An 18,330-nucleotide genomic window follows, 5' to 3' on the forward strand; every position below is an offset into this window, starting at 1 on the left:
AGGAAAATTAACAGATAACAAATAATCAGAGTTGAAAGGGATCTTGTAGGTCATCTAGTCCAACCCCCTGCCCAAGCGGGAGACCCTACACCATTTCTGACAAATGGCAGTCCAATCTCTCCTTGAAAGTCTCAAGTGATGGCGCTCCCACAAGTTCCGAGGGCAAGCTGTTCCATTGGTTGATTGTTCTCACTGTCAGAAAGTTTCTCCTTATTTCCAGGTTGAATCTCTCCTTGTTCAGTTTCCATCCATTATTCCTCATCTGGCCTACAGGTGCTTTAGAAAATAGCTTGACCCCTTCCTCTCTGTGGCAGCCCCTCAAATATTGGAAGACCGCTATCATGTCTCCCCTGGTCCTTCTCTTTACTGGACTAGCCAAGCCCAGTTCCTACAACCGTTTGTTGTCTGTTTTAGCCTCCAGTCCCCTAATCATCCTGGTTGCTCTTCTCTGTACTTTTTCTAGAGTCTCAACATCTTTTTTATAATGTGGTGAACAAAACTGGATGCAGTACTCTAGGTGTGGTCTTACTAAGGCTTTATAGAGTGGTATTAGTACTTCCTTTGATCTTAATTGTATCCCTCTGTTAATGCACCTTAGGATTGCATTAGGTTTTTTTTGGCTGCTGCTGCACACTGCTGGCTCATATTTAGCTGGTTGTCCACTAAGACTCCAAGATCCCTCTCACAGTTACTGCTATTGAGCCTGGTTTCACCCGGTCTATATGTGTACTTTTGGTTTTTCTTGCCTAAGTGTAGGACTTTACTTTTCTCTACATTGCTAGCAGTTGCTAGGTGAAAGCTTTACTTGTTTGCAAAAAGTGTATTTGAATAATCATACATATATTATAGACTTGAATAAACAAGTTACAATGGAAAAACAAATTAAAATTTATTGGTAGAAAGAAAAATAGACAATAAATAGAATTGTCTATTATAACCTAAAACCAGTATTTATGTTAAGAGACAAAATGATTTGATATTTACCAAATATATAATGTACCAACTTTTGCATTCTTTTCTTTGACATGAACATCTGCCTTATTCCACAAAAATTAAACAGAAACAAGGAGCAGTTGTAAAAAGCTTCAAATAATGAGGTTAATAATCCTCTTATAAATATTAAAAATTGGGTCTTCTGAATAATAATCTGTAACAGTTTAATCCCTCACATAAATACATCTAAAATTTTATTCTTTCACATAATACATCATATTTTTGTTAAGTTTCTATGTTATATAACAAATAGCAGGACACAATGAATTAGCTACTGTGTGAATTTAACACTAAGTAAATACGCAATATATTAAGCCTATATTGCGCTCACACCCTATTGTTGGACCATTAGTACTTTTGCAATCCAGGTTCAATTCATAGTCATATTTACAGACCCCTCACATCCTGGACATAAACTGTTTCAACTCCTTCCCTCAAAACAACGCTATAGAGCACTGCACACCAGAACAACTAGACACAAGAACATTTTTTCCCCAAAAGCCATCACTCTGCTAAACAAATAATTCCCTCAACACTGTTCAACTATTTACAAAGTATGCACTACTATTACTGTTAATCTTCTCATCACTCCTTATCACCCATCCCCTCCCACTTGTGATTGTTGGACTGTAACTTTGTCGTTTGTATCCTTACGATTTATATGGACTGTTTCCTAGTATGATTTGATTGTTGATTATCATTAAGTGTTGTATGTTATGATTCTTGATTCTTAACGAATGTATATTTTCTTTATGTATACTGAGAGCATTTACACCAAGACAAATTCCTTGTGTGTCCAATCACACTTTGCCAATAAAGTAAATCGCTGTATTCTATTCTATTCTATTCTATTCTATTCTATTCTATTCTATTCTATTCTATGTAATAATTGATTCTCTAATAATAGCCAGTTGGTATTTTCAGTGTTTTACATTATTCCAGCAAAGTGGCAAGTATTAATAAACCAATCGCAAATATAGGATTATGATAAAGTTACCAGTAGGACCAGATCTGGAGCTAGATGAATAGGCAAGGTTAACTTTGTTTCTGGACAACTCTTTTTATGCAAACAAATTCAGGTTAGCACAGAAACAGTGTATCAGAGGTAAAATCTGGCTTAGTCAATCATACGTTATTCTGATATGCCCTCATAATGTACTTGGTGATAGATACTGCAAGGGAGATCTATGATGTTAATTCAGGCAGAGTTACAACATTTGATTATTTCAGATTTTTTCTAGATTACTCATTAGATAATGGATGAAGTGCATATTAAGAAGAAAAGCATTGGAACTAACTATAAACAACAAAAAGGCACATGAAAAATGTAGTTGCGTATCACGGCTTTTATGAAAAGCAAAGCATTCTGTCTTGGAAGAATTAGAGAAACCAATAAGAATGCAATTCTATACATGTTCACTTAGGAACAATCATTAGTAAAACTTGGGGGTATTTCTAAAAGAAATAAGCATACTTCTGCACTGCGAATAATGTCAAAGTTAGCATTTATTTTACTGGAAACAAATATCAAAATTCTGTAAGTGTGCCTACAGCTTCGGCTTTCCATCACAGAATTCACAAACTGCCATAGCTTTGATTCCACTTTCATGAAAACATAATGTTTCTGTTTTCTGAACTAAGAGAAATGCTATTTAACCTATTTTAATTAGGTTAAAGTTGCTAACCTAATTATTGGATAATGTAATGTTTCTTCCTTATCCTTATTTGGATAATGTAATGTTTCTTCCTTATCTTCCTTCCTTATAATTATTGGATAATGTAATGTTTCTTCTTTATCCCCTGATTTTGTTGGATGAAGAGTTGTAGAGAATTCAAATATTTGCAAACTGGTTGTTCTAAATGAAATTATTCATCAGTTCTGAAAGATAGACATAATTAAGCTGAACAACATTATCAAAGCAGGTTTGTTTAATAGACTTCTGTTCAGTCTTTTCTTTGAAAGATCAAGACATCTTATGTGAAGATCTCCACCCATTTTTTTTTTTCATTCAATCCTCTAAGGTAAGTTGGGCTGAGAGACATTTCTTCGTTCACAAGGACAAGGTGAATCTTCCTGATTCCAGTTCAGCATCTTAATTATTGAGTTGGCCACATCAGCAACTACTGGAAAAAGTTCAGTGAAAAGAAGTATATCTCCTATTCTCAACCTGGAAAGGTCTTACTCTGTCCTCATGACTACTTCCATAGTGGGAGTCGATGTGATGGTAGTACTGTAGTAGTGAGACCATAAAGGAGAACTAGGAGAGATCAAGAGCTCACTTGTATATAGCATTCTTTACACATAAAACCAATTCAGTACTTCATGTGTGCATTGTGTATTTTTATAAATAATTATTAGTCCAACACAATTTATTTTAATATATTTATTACATCTTCAAGTAAATAATTCAATGTTCTTCTGTGGAATAGGCCTAAAAAGAAGCAATCAGAAAACTTAAGAATAGCACAAGTTTGTTTGAATCCAAGAATAAAATAATTCATGTCACTTTTTTGCTTGGATATAGCTTACTCGATCTCAAACATAGTGTTTGGCTTTTACTGCATTTTGAACTGCATGATTTGTTTTCAGGATAGAAATAAGAGAATTTTGAACATTTTTTCACAGGAAAACATGAATAATGTTTTTCGTTTTTCAAAAGCAAATTGTGTCATACTAAGCTCATTGATCTAGTGGAAAACCTACAGTCTGCAGATGAGCGGAAATGGCAATGCTCCCTTACAGTGTTGTGGGAGTGGGGTGAATAAATGGGAAGTCACCCCCCTCATCTTTTGCTGCTGAAGTAGACACAGCATGTGCTGTCCCCCACTTGAAGTAACAATGTACGCTTTCATTAAGTTGCAGGTGTTTGAAGCTTGAGAGAAAAGGACTACTGTGAATTAGCAAGACAACAGTGGCTGAATGGTTAAGAACCCGCCAGCTCTACTTACAATGCAAGCTGCTGGGAATATTGTTCTTCGCTTGAGTTATCCCTGAAAGCTGCCTCTCTGCTGAGATGAATAGAGGCAAAAATGAAGGATGACGTAGTAGGATGCTCTAAGTTAAACTGCATTGAACTTTGACCTACTAGATTCAGGGCATGGGCTGCTGTTTAATGGGTTTCTCAAAAGTGATTCAGTTTGTCCATAAGCCAGGGCTCATGAAACACGTTTGTTGGGTTTGCTCAATATCTTAAGACTAACTTAAGCAAAGCACATGCTGGTTTAGTTGAGCTTCTCCACACATTCTAATACGTCAACACAGATTTTGAGTCCTAAGAGTAGCAAAGAAACACTTTTCTTTTTTGGGGCTTCATACAATGATTCACAAAAGTGCCATATTTACATTAGATTTGTGCATAAATAAGAAACTAAAATATAGATGTCAGTTTTTCACCTCCTTGGAGCTGTTTGGACATCTTAAGTTAACTATACTTTAAGGTTAAATAGAAAAGCGAAAGAAAACACAAAAACAACAAAGTTAAACCTGGAAATTGTGTATGACCTACTGAGTGCATTACACTTATTTGTACCTTGCAAAATATGAGCATGAGGGCAAAGTAGCTGCAGTTTTTTCACAACTTTTCTAAGTCTATTTTAAACATATTATTCCTGCCTTGTCAAGATTGCTTCCTAATTGCATTTTAATTAACTTATACTTACTTGCTCTTCTGGTTTCTTACCACACAGATATTACTTATAGATACTGTACATATTTTGCCCTTTAATGTCTACAAGCTACTATATGCAGCCATAATAAAGAATGTTTCAGGAGCCAGATAGATGCATGTGTAATTGTGTCTAGAGTTCTAGTACTTGTCTGTTTAAGGTTGTCTTGTCAAAAAGATAACATCAATTGATGATTATGTCTTAATAGTGGAATCAATTCAATTTAAAATATTGATTTGATGTGGACTTTCAGTTTGGTTACCATATTTATCTGATCTATTTAAGAAATGTATATTATCAGATCAATTCAGAAGCAACCATTCAGTTGAACATATTCCACATTGACAATCCAATTTATAAAGTTGATTTTATGTAGGAATTAAATGAAACAACCCTGAATCCAGAATAATGTTTTGCATAATTCCAATAGCAAACCAGATAAAGAATTCAAAGTAGTACAAACATTGACAAAATTTCCACCTGTTGATTATAAAATGCACACTGCTTGGATGTGTCCATATGCTACACCAACACAGTACAATATCCTAGGTTCTTAGGAAGAACTCAGTGTGAATGAAGACCATTAGCTAAAAAATGGCAATTATGATTTCATGTTGTATATATTATAGTAATAATAATTTATATGATACAACAATATATTGTAAATAAATTTATACGCTGCCTGAATCCCAGTAAGTCTGGGAAGTTTCTCATAAACCTCAAACATTTAAGTGGGAATTTTTAAGTGCGAGTAATATAACTTTTATTTATATTTTCTATTTTAGACTGCCTTTGTTGCAGAAAAAAAAGAAGTTTTCAGCTTCTGGCAAAGATACAAAGCCAAGATATCATTTATTAAAAATTGCCCATACCCATAGATTTGCTCATCTTGAGCAAATGAGAAAGTTTATTAGAATATGTTGGCAACCTGCTTTTATTTTATATTTTTAATTTTTGGTACTGCATATGCTCTATGGGCCTCCCATTGAATTCATTAGTAAAGCTAGCTGAGACAGCACAAAGAGTTCGTAAGAAAAAAAATAAAACTGTTGTAATCTGCACCTGAAGGAACTTGTATACAAGTAAACCACAAAGCAATTAATGACAGTCTTTCTTGCTGCCTCAAACTCATCCCACTTTATTCTAAGCAGCCAAATATTCACAAGATACATGCATATGGAGGAGTAGAAAAAAACCCCTTAAAAGAAAATGATTTACAAATGATCAGCACAGATGTGCATCATCTGGGCAACAGTAAATGCTTAAAGCTTTTTGGCTAAGAAGTAAACCTATTTTAAATTTTAATTTTAGCTATTGGCAGTAAATGTTAATCATTAATTCCTGTTTAGTGGCTAATTTGCTGTATTTTTTTTCTTAGACAATCTTTAAGTTGTTTTGCTTTTTCATTATACTATTTCTATACTGGAAAATGGATTTGGTTACTGAATTTCTGCCTAATCCTTGATTTAACACATTACAGCAGGAGTATCAAGCTCAAGGCCCATGGCCGGATCCGGTCCGCGGGGTGCTTAAATCTGACCTGTGATGCCTTTGGCAGCAAAACAGGATGTTGGGGGCTGCAAGTTGCCCCCATGCAGCCCATTTTCAGCCTGGACAGCCTCCTGCACCACTTTGAGGGCCAAATCGGTGCTCAGGGGGTTGTAAGTGGCCCCCTGCACCCCATTTTGGCCAGCAGGTGCTGCAGGAGGCATCCTCCCATCTCTCCCCTGCCCGCCCGGCCAATGGAGGAGAACTACAATGCTGATCTGGCCCTCGAAGTAATCTAGTTTGACACCCCTGCGTTAGAGCATCACAGGTGGAGGGGATAGATATTAAAGAGAGTCAGTTTGCATAGTGATTAAGGTGCTAGTCTAGAAACCAGGGGACTGTGAGTTCTAGTTCTGTGTTAGACATGAAAGCTGGCTAGGTGACTGTGAGCAAATCACTTTCTCTCAAACCAGCCCACCTCACAGGATTGTTGTGGGAACAGGAGGAGGAAAAAGTATTGTGTATGTTCACTGTTTTGAGTTACCTATAAAGTAATTAAGGTGAAATAAAAATAAATAATATATAAACTTGTAAGCTTACTCAAGTATTAATTTTCACTGATATATATTTTGAGTCATTATACACTGCTCAAAAAAATAAAGGGAACACTTAAACAACACAATGTAACTCCAAGCCAATCACACTTCTGTGAAATCAAACTGTCCACTTAGGTAGCAACACTGATTGACAATCAATTTCACATGCTGTTGTGCAAATGGAATAGACAACAGGTGGAAAGCATAGGCAGTTAGCAAGACCTCCCCAATAAAGGAGTGGTTCTGCAGGTGGTGACCACAGACCACTTCTCAGTTCCTATGCTTTCTGGCTGATGGTTTGGTCACTTTTGAATGCCGGCGGTGCTTTCACTCTAGTGGTAGCATGAGATGGAGTCTACAACCCACACAAATGGCTCAGGTAGTGCATCTCATCCAGGATGGCACATCTATGCGAACTGTGGCAAGAAGGTTTGCTGTGTCTGTCAGTGTAGTGTCCAGATCATGGAGGCGCTACCAGAAGACAGGCCAGTACATGAGGAGATGTGTAGGAGGCCATAGGAGGGTAACAACCTAGCATCAGGACTGCTACCTCCGCCTTTGTGCAAGGAGGGACAGAAGGAGCACTGCCAAAACCCTGCAAAATGACCTCCAGCGGGCCACAAATGTGCATGTGGCTGCTCAGACTCCATGAGGGTGGTATGAGGGCCTGACGTCCACAGGTGGGGGTTGTGCTTACAGCCCAACACCGTGCAGGACATTTGGCATTTGCCAGAGAACACCAAGATTGGCAAATTCACCACTGGCACCCTGTGCTATTCACAGATGAAAGCAGGTTCACAATGAGCACATATGACAGATGTGACGGGGACTGGAGATGCTGTGGAGAACGTTCTTCTGCCTGCAACATCCTCCAGCACGACCGGTTTGGCAGTGGGTCAGTCATGGTGTGGGGTGGCATTTCTTTAGGGGGCCGCACAGCACTCCATGTGCTCACCAGAGGTAGCCTGACTGCCATTATGTACTGAGATGAGATCCTCAGACTCCTTGTGAGACCATATGCTGGTGCGGTTGGCCCTGGGTTCCTCCTAATGCAAGACAATGCTAGACCTCATGTGGCTGGAGTGTGTCAGCAGTACCTGCAAGACGAAGGCATTGATGCTATGGCCTGGCCTGCCCGTTCCCCAGACCTGAATCCAATTGAACACAACTGGGACATCATGTCTCGCTCCATCCACCAACACCACGTTGCACCACAGACTGTCCAGGAATTGGGGGATGCTTTAGTCCAGGTGTGGGAGGAGATCCCTCAGGAGACTATCCGCCACCTCATCAGGAGCATGCTCAGTCATTGTAGGGAGGTCATACAGGCACGTGGAGGCCACACACATTACTGAGCCACATTTTGACTTGTTTTAAGGACATTACATCAAAGTTGGATCAGCCTGTAATGTTTTTTTCCACTTTAATTTTGAGTGTAACTCCAAATCCTGACCTCCACGGGTTGCCAAATTTGATTTCCATTGATAATTTTTGTGTGATTTTGTTGTCAGCACATTCAACTATGTAATGAACAAAGTATTTAATAAGAATATTTCATTCATTCAGATCTGGGATGTCTTATTTTCATGTTCCCTTTATTTTTTTGAGCAGTGTATATATTTATTTAAATTACATATATGGTCAACCGTCTTCCAGCAGTGATTCTGCTGTTTAATAAACTTATCGTCCCAAAGTATATTTCCAATAGAAATTTCAGTATTATTAATGCAGAACTGAAGTGATATTGGTAGATGGAAATCTCCATTGCCCTTATGTACTGTACCTGAGGAAGAACTCGGTGCGAATGAAGGCCATCAGCTAAAAACTGGCAACTGTGGTAATGGTAATTAGTACCAGGAACTCCATTGCTGAGTGGTTGTAAGGCCGTGATGGCAAACCTATGGCACGTGTGCCACAGGTGGCACGCAGAGCCCTCACTGTGGGCATGCGAGACATCACCCCAGCTCAGCTCTGCTGCGCATGTGCGTGGCCCTCCTGCCATGCCTGGGGGGGCAGGACGCATGCATGGGGACGTACACACATTGCATTTTGGGAATGCACACATGCACTTTGGGCACTTGGTGCCTAAACGGTTAACCATCACTGTTGTAAGGCATAGATTCCGGCAGATTGTTGCATGAATCCTACAGTCATGTAACCTCCTTCTAGTTTCTCCATTGACTGTTGGAAGCAATGAAGGTCCCAATTGGCATTCAAAGAAGTGGGACTATGCGTTATAATTGTGAACTGGTTACCAATGCCCAAAGTGCACTTCTATGACTCCAGCGATTCTTCCGACAGCTGCAATTATGAGAATATTTATTATTCACTGTATTTATTTAATAGATTTATATGGCTGCCCAACTTGCACACAGTAACAACAATATACTCCCAGAAATGTCCAGAAATGTCTTACAAGTACCCCTTGTTCAGCACCGTGGTGTTGTGGTCCGCCGGTGGCCTGCGGAGCTGGTAGCAAAGTCAGACAGTGAGGCAGAGCATGGGCCAGTCCTGGAGTCTGGGAGGCTCAGACGAGGGATCTGAGGGATCTGAGAGATGGGGCCAGGGCCATCTGAGAGTTATGTGCTGACTCTGGAGCCTCCAGAATCTGACATCAGCGAGGAACAGGGGGAGCCTGTTCCTAGTGCGCGGTTGTACAGAATTGCCAGAAGGCAAGAACAGTTAAGACAAAAGGAGTGACTTGGGAGTAAGGCTTGGAGATGATTGGCCCCTCCCATAAGACATAAAGGAGGAGCAAAGGGGCATGAGCCTTTGCAGGAAGCAACTTTGTTTGTTCTGGTCAGTTTAAACTCTGAAGCTCTGTGTTGACTCTGTGCTCCATTTGGCCTTGTACAGCTAATTGGCAATTTAGTCATTGGTAGCATTTCAAGGGAGATAAAGGTGGGTGCTTATCAGCCTTATCCCAAAAAAACCATGGCAGACTTCTGTTTGAGACTCATCTAATCTACAGCTGTTGAAATTAAAAAAAAGATTTTTGGGAACAGCGTGTGATCGTTACTGCCTCAGGAACAACGCATAGTAACTTCAGTCACTGTCATAGATCCGCTCCGGGACCTTTCTCCTGAAGCAAATTCAGAGGATGAGGATGAGTTTGTGTCAGTGGAGGAAAAGATGGAACTGAGGATTGGGGCTCAGAGAGTGATGGAGCAGCCACAGCTGGGTCAATTGGATGAGCAAAAGGCTGAGGAAGGTGACCCACAGCTGCAGCAAGTTGGCCAGGAGGCTCCAGGCAAGGACCAGGAGAAGCTGCCACTTGTTAGCAATATGAAGGAGATGAAGTCCACACCTCCTTCTCATTCAAGGACACATAGAGCAGATAGGAGACATTAGACTAGAGGTGTCAAACTCACGTCATCCTGTCATGTGACGTATCATGACTTTTCCCCCTTCTCTAAAATGGGGTGGGTGTGACACATGTGGCCCATGTGTGACACATGTGGCCCATGAGCTGTGAGTTTGACACCCCTGCATTTGACAATTAGATAAGTTAGATTTGGCTTTTAAAATATTTTATGAAAAATATTTTTATAGTAAAAATCAGTCTCCAACAACTTAAAAGCTGTGGTGTTTTAAAGGCTGTGCTGGCATCAGGACTGAACAATGTGTCGATAATGTATAGCTATTTACTCTTTTTAGATGAGTTATATTCCTTTTGTAAACTCCTGAAAGTTCTGAAGATATCATTACATAATAGCTGACTGAGAGTGATGATTCTGTTATGAACATATTCTTGGGAAAAAAATGTGTCACCAACCATTTTCAAATAGGAATGACTCCAGAGTACAGGTAGTTCTCGACTTACAACAGTTCATTTAGTGACCATTCGAAGTTACAATGGCACTGAAAAATTGACATGACCACTTTTTCACACTTATGACCATTGCAGCATCCCCAAGGTCATGTGATTTACATTTGGATGCTTGACAACTGTCCCTGTATCTCTGTAGAAGGAAAGCCTGAGAAAGATGGAGGGTTAAGAAATGTGACAGATAGATGATAGAGATATAGATGATAGATAGATGATAGATAGATAGATAGATAGATAGATAGATAGATAGATAGATAGATAGACAGACAGACAGACAGACAGACAGACAGACAGACAGACAGACAAAGACAGGATGCATCTTAGTTTATGGTAGCCCAAAATCGAATTGTTAAATAGCACATTTTGGACTAATTTTATTAGATTTATCTAATACTTATTAAATTAATTAATTTGAATTAAATTATATTTGAGAGTGACTGTGGCACACTTACTCCTTCTCAGCCCAACTCATTTCACAGTGTTGTTGTGGACAAATTAGGAGGAGGAATTTGTGTTGATATATTTGTAAAAATAATAACGACAGGAAATAAATAATGAATAAATAAACAATAAATTAACAAATGGCATCAGCTTTCTTGCATCTAATGATAAATATAATTAAACAATAATAATAATTAAATTAAATAATAATTAAACAAATAATAGTAACATTTGTTAATTAGAAAAAGTGTTACCAGATTCCCAATTTCTAACTTCTCATGACAAGAAAAATCAAATTTAAATTGTCCAACTAATAAGATCGACATCTGTATAGCTACTTTCAGTGCTGAAAAAGTAACCAAATTCCAGATAATTAGTGCATTGGTCAAGTTTTATCAATCAGTAGTCATTTATTGTCTGAAGTTTGGGATTGTTAGATAAATTCAGACTGAGCAGGATGATTTAGATTGGGTAATATATTCTGAAGTTTTCTTACCTATCTAGCTGTTAATCTCAGCTCAAAATTTAGCAAAGATAATGGATAATAAATTGTGCACTGAATAGAATATTACCAGCCTTTAAAATTACAGTAATATGAGGATCATAGCGTAAAACTGGTAGAACTTGATTTTCATAAGATGTTATGACATCTTGTTTCATAACAAATATACAAACTACTTTCTCCTGAAATTTAATTAATGCATTTTTAATTTTTTGGTAAATGGGAAAGCAAATGCATTGTGTGATTTTATTTACTTATTTCATATAACTTCAGTTCTTCATACTTGAACTTAGTTTTGAAATACAGACATATTTTTTTAAAAGCAGCGGTAACAGATAAAGAATAGGATTATTTATTGTTGGAAATGGAGACTTCAGATTTCTGTTAAGCCTAATTTAAAGAATTTGGCTCAAGCCAAATTCAGAAAGCTGAATAAACCAGCATTCCCAGTCTTCTTGTATTAGACTTAAACTGTCATAATTCCTAACCATGATGTTTAATACATCTAGAAGACACCAAGGAAAGGAATGAAATATAGAGCTTAAGTAATTTTCCACCATACCTTTGCAGCTGCAACTATTATCTATAACTTGATGGGTGTGCATGCTACTTAAGACAAAAAATGATAAGATCCTGGCCTAAGGATCTTTCAGTCTAGTAAAGACATGCAGCTCAAGTGTAAACATTAAACCACAAAATGGGAGTGGGACCAGTTAGAAGGGAACCTTGAAAATTTATCTTTGAGTCATCAAAGAGTTGGAAGGAATCCATCAACCGAATCTTTGAGCTATTACACATTTTAAATAGGCAAGATGAAATCATGAATAATGAGTTCCTCTACAGGCTCTGCTGAAACAAGAGTAATGATGCAGGAACAGCTTCCAAATTTTTGTGCTGGTGCATACCAAGAAGCTTTTGCAGTTCATTTACAATTCCCTAGAACCTGGCAATCCTTTGCAAAAGCAATTGCCTCCATTAGAATCCAGGCTAAACCATCCATCAATATTCTTGTTCTGAATTTACATGAAACTCTCTTTCACCTGTCCTGTTTCTATTGAGATATGTTTAGTGCTTATCTTTCACTAGGAGCATTGAAATTTCCATATATCAGTAATTTGATCTCCCAAAACTATTATCCTGACATAGCTAGTCAGGAACATATAATGTATTATCAGGCAGATTGAAAGTAGATAAACTTCCACAAATGATTTAAGATTTGGATCATCCATACCACTAGTGAACCACCAGAATGTTTGATCTGGTGACTGGATGGAATGGTATTCCTGTTTTTAACCATGTTGATATGAATTGTTGTGAGCCACCTAAAGTTCTTGTATGAGATAGGCAGCCACATAAATCCTGTAAATAAATAAATAAGTATTTATTTTATTTTATTTTATGAAATTTATATTGCTACCTATTTGCACATAGCGACTCAAGGCGGCTTACAGGAATATAAAGATCTCATATATAAAACAAGTAAAACAAGTACGGTAAGTAAGCAACCAAGGCCTTTTTGCAAGGTCATTTTTGCTTCTATGAAACTCATTCTATTCTGTCATAGTTTTATGTATCTGTTGTCTTCCAGAGTCCCTAGCCTCATCTGTTTGACAGCGGAAGCAATTTGAAAAGGGATAAAGAACAAAGCAGCTTATTATACACATGTCTTTCAATGTTTTTCCTCTGATAATTACCATAATATATTGGTAAAAACTAGGAGAGGGCAATGGGACACCTTCCATAATGTTAGAATTACCAGAAATCAAACTCAGTATAGAAACTTTACTTTTGAAATACATGTAACTGAATCTGAATGCAATGTATGGGAAAGAAGCCAGCTGATCTAGAATCTACTTATTAAAATGTCTAAATGAAAACCCTCCTACAAAGTACATATAGATTAAAATGGTGCATGAATGCACATATGTGCACACCTATCCACATACATGGAGTACATGCAAATTCTTCTGAAAAAAATGGTGCTAGGAGTAAGGACAAGACTCTGCTCTCCTTGTGTATGGTGATTCTAATCTATTTAATGGTTACCCACTTGAATGAATAAAAATGGAATTGGAATTGCTATCTAATTCATCAGTAAGAGTTATATTATGTATTGTTTCCCATAGTTACACAATGAGTGAGTCACTTTAAATTATTTTAGAGGTATGTTAATATACAAATATTCTTCCGGGAAGAAGTGGGGTTTGATAAGGATATTGATATAACCTAAGATAGGAAACATTGAAAAGTATCGCCTCAGACTGTCATATGAAAGTACACAATCATCTCGTTCATTGCATTTATGAAATTGTCAAAGCCTCATAGTTCATTTAAGGCAGAAAAGGAAAATCACCCATTTGTCCCAGAGAAATAACATTCTATGTACACAGCAGAGTGAGGTAAAAATATACTTTAGTTTTATTCATATAATACACTACATCAAAAACCATGACTTGCAAACCACAGTGGTTAAACTATAACCCAACAAACCACATTATAATTTAGCATGTTGTATGAATTAGGCTATCATATTAAGCCATGTTATGTTTTGGCATATTACATTATGTGACCAAAGTAATTTTCCTGCCTTAATAATTGGTTATGATTTATTATTGTGCAAATGTGGCCACTTAATAGTACTTTTATTTTTATTTTTATTTTTTTTTATTTGTCAATTGCTTACAAGATAATAGGTATAAGTAAAAACATAGTTATGAATACATGGATACATATAAGAAAAATAAAAATATATATATACAAGAAACAATAGGACAGGGACGGTAGGTACGTTGGTGCGCTTCTGCACACCCCCTACAGACCTCTTAGGAAAAGGGTGAGGTCAATAGTAGAAAAGTTAAAGTTTTTGGGGTTTGGGGAAAAAAAACACAGAGTCAGGGTAGAGTATTCCAGACACTGACTACTCTGTTGCTGAAGTCGTATTTCCTGCAATCAAGTTTGGTGCAATTAACCTTGAGTTTGTATCTATTGTTTGCTCTAGTGTTGTTATGATTGAAGCTGAAGTATTCATTGACAGGTAGGACATTGCAATGTATGATTTTATATACTATAATTAGATCAGACCGAAGGCGGCGTAGTTCTAGCTTTTCTAGGTCTAGAATTTTGAGTCTGGTGGCATAAGGCAGTGGTCCCCAACCTTTTTTGTACCAGGGACCAGTTTCAACCAGAAACACTTTTTCAAGGACCGGGGGGGTGTCCGAGTTTGGTGGTTTGCTTGCAGAGGTTTCATTATCTGACTAGGTAACATCTGATGTTGTTACCTAGTCGGGTAATAAAACGTCTGCCAGCAAACCACCAAGTTCAGGGAATGCCAATGCCTCCTCATTGCAACCCTGAGCGACAGATAGTCCCTGCAGGACGGCTGAGAAGCCTCGCCTCTCGGCCTTGCCTTCATCAGCCCCATCCCTCAGGTGTCTCCCTCCCTCCCTCAGCCTCATCCCTCAGGTGTCTGCCTCGTTTCTCTCTCAGTCGCTCTCTCTCTCCTCCACCAGCCCAGGAAGAAACTGCTTCAAAGAAGCCTGCAGGGTGGCTTTTCCTGTCGGCGCAGCTCTTCCGGCGCCCGTTCACCCCCCCCGCCGCCCACGGTTCAATCCAGTGCTCCGTTCTGCCTGCCTGCCTTCATTTCTGGTGGTTTCGGAGTGCAGCTCCTCCAGCGCCGTTCACCCCCCCCCGCCCGCCGCCACGCGTTCAATCCAGTGCTCCATTCTGCCTGCCTGCCTGCCTGCCTTGGTTTCTGGTAGTTTCGGAGCAGCTTCGGCTGAGAAAAAGAGGCGAATAGTTATTATTCTCAGCCGAAGCTGCTTCGAAACTACCAGAAACGAAGGCAGGCAGGCAGGCAGAACGGAGGACTGGATTGAACCACGCGCGGACGGGCAAGGTGGGGGTGAACGGGCGCTTTGGGGGAGCTGCGCCGACAGGAAAAGCCACCCTGCCGGCTCCTTTGAAGCAGTTTCTTCCTGGGCTGGTGGAGGAGCGAGAGAGCGACTGAGAGAGGAACGAGGCGGGAGGAAACCAAAGCCACTGAGCCGGAGAGCAGGACAGGCTTTGGTTACTTCCTCCCTCCCCTTCTTTCATTTGTGTCCTTGATCCCTGATCCCAGCAGCATTCACCGAAGGCGAAGAAAGCCGCCATTTTTTTTATTTTCTTTGCGGCCCGGTACAGAGTGATCCACAGACAGGTACCGGTCCACGGCCCGGTGGTTGGGGACCCCTGGCATAAGGTATTCTGCAATGAGTAGAGGAGTGAAGAACTCTTCTTGTGAAATATTTCTGGACTTTCTCAACTGTGTTAATATCAGATACATAATGTGGGTTCCAGACTGATGAACTGTATTCGAGTACTGGTCTAGCAAATGTTTTGTATGCTCTAATTATTAGTGTAATATTACCAGAGAAAAAGCTACGTACGATTAGGCTAACAATTCTTAATGCCATTTTGGCTATGTAGTTACAGTGGGCTCTAGCACTTAGGTCATTTGAGATGAGTACTCCAAGATCCTTGACAGAGTTTGGATCATTAACAAGGTCTTGACTATTCAGACTGTATTTCTCTCTTACTCGCTCTCTGTCACACACACATATGCCTTTTTCCAATTAATATTTATTTTTTTCTCCTTGTATGTGAGTAGAAGTTACTTAAGAATAAAAATAGTACGCAGTTACTTATTGAGTAATAAACAAGAAGTGGAAGCATATCAATAACGGACAGGAAGCTAGTAGATCTTGATTAAACAAAGACATTCATTTTGCATCATGGTCTCTTTGTCAGTGAGCAAACAAAAAGCCTCACTATAATCTTACCTTCTTGTTTCTGAGCTGCAGGCAGGACTATCCACAGCAAATTTCTCTGGCATACAAGCCATAATTTTAGGCTTGAAGGAAAAGAAAGTTGCAGTATTGTAGCATAAGACAAAACGTTTAAAAAAGCAATTGTGTATGCATATATTTCTGTGTGTTTAAAACAAAAGTCAATATCATGTGTAAGTATATATTCATGCATAAGACAAAATAATCAATCTTTCAGTTCTCAGGAATTTATTAAAAGAAACTAGGTACAGAGGAATAGAAATCTTGATAGTGTAGAAAGCATTGCATTTTCATACACATTTACATGGGAACTTCAGAGTAAACATGCAGCAGATTATACTTGCATTGGATATACAGTATATGAGTTTGTTAACACACCAATAATGTGATTGGTTCTAATGTGATTTGTAAATCGTAGTTTATGAATTGTGGTTTATTTAGTAACTTATAATTGAAAACCACTGCTTAGTGTAATGTAAGACCTCAATCACACCATATGCACTTTTATTTTCTATATTTTTCTATAGAAGCATTTAAATTAAAATCTGCACTGTTATTAAGATCAAACACTTCTTTTCATATATAATAGAAATGTATGCATTGCTACAAGCAGTAAATCTAAACCTCAAGAACTACTAACTGTATGAATTAACTAGACTCTTAGCATGTGTTCATTGTTCTAGCAAAACTAAAAACTGTCAGATAAACCCATGAAACTCTAACCCTAACCCTAAATCCCCTTGCCTACCAATGCTTTTGTCAAGATCTCCTAAAAGTAAAACTTCAATTTATTTATATCCCATCTTTATTATTTTTATGAATAATTCAATGTTGTGAACATACATAATACTTTTTCCTCCTCCTCCTTTCCTCACCACAACAACCCTGTGTGGAGAGTTGGACTGAGAGAGAGTGACTTGCCCAGAGCCACCCAGCCAGTTTTCATATTTAAAGTGGAACTAGAATTCACTGTCACCTAGTTCCTAGGCTGGTACCTTAACTACTAGACTAAATTGGCTTTCATTGAGTAATGCTCTGGTAATTTAAATGATGCATCCATGTTATTTTCTTGGCAACCCTACAGAGGTATTGCCTCAGTGCATCTAATCTATAGCCCTGGGATTTCCTGATGTCAACGTACTAACCCAGAGCAACTCTGTAACCTGTCTAACTTTTTCAAAGTCACCAAACCACACCCCAGAAGTCTTGTAGCTGTCTTAAAACAGCCTTGCTAACCTATACATGAGCATTCCCAGCCAACAGACCACTGTATCATCCTCACTGGAACTGGAAGACTCACAACTATTACATCCGGAGGACAAGAACCTAGCAAAAGCTGCTTTAGCATCTAATCGACCGGGGTAGCCATGGAATAATTCAATCCATGGAATAATTCAATTTTCTGGGTTTCCATGCAAAACCTAAGTACAGGTAATCCTCAATTTACAACCACAATTGAGCCCAAAATTGCTGTTGTTAAGTGAAACATTTGTTAAGTGAATCCTCCCACATTTTACAACATTTCTTGCGACAGTTATTAAGTGAATCATTGCAGTTGATAAATTAGTAATCTGGTTGTTAAGTGAATCTGGCTTTCCATTGACTTTGCTTGTCAGAAGGTTGCAAAAGGTGATGATAGGACTCCAGGACACTGAATGGCCATAAGTATGACCCAATTGCCAAGCCTCTAAATTTTGATCACATGATCATGGGAAATGCTACAAAGGTTGTAACTGAGAAAAACAGTCATACGTCACTTTTTTTCAATTCAGTTGTAACTTTGAATGGTCACAAAATGAACTGTTGTAAGTTGAGGACTACCTGTACTCTGGAGTCATTCTTATTTGAAAATGGTTAGTGACACATTTTTATTGATTTATAAACCAGCCAACTACATCTTAGGCTAAGACACCTTGGAATTTATTTAACCTATGAATTGATTAAGAAAACTATCTCACCAAATGGAACAGCCAAAAAGTGATCTAGAATGCT

Source organism: Notechis scutatus, chromosome 4 (assembly GCF_049901735.1).
Source record: "Notechis scutatus isolate UNSWTSFEM ecotype Mainland chromosome 4, rNotScu1.2, whole genome shotgun sequence".
Lineage (NCBI taxonomy): Eukaryota > Metazoa > Chordata > Lepidosauria > Squamata > Elapidae > Notechis > Notechis scutatus.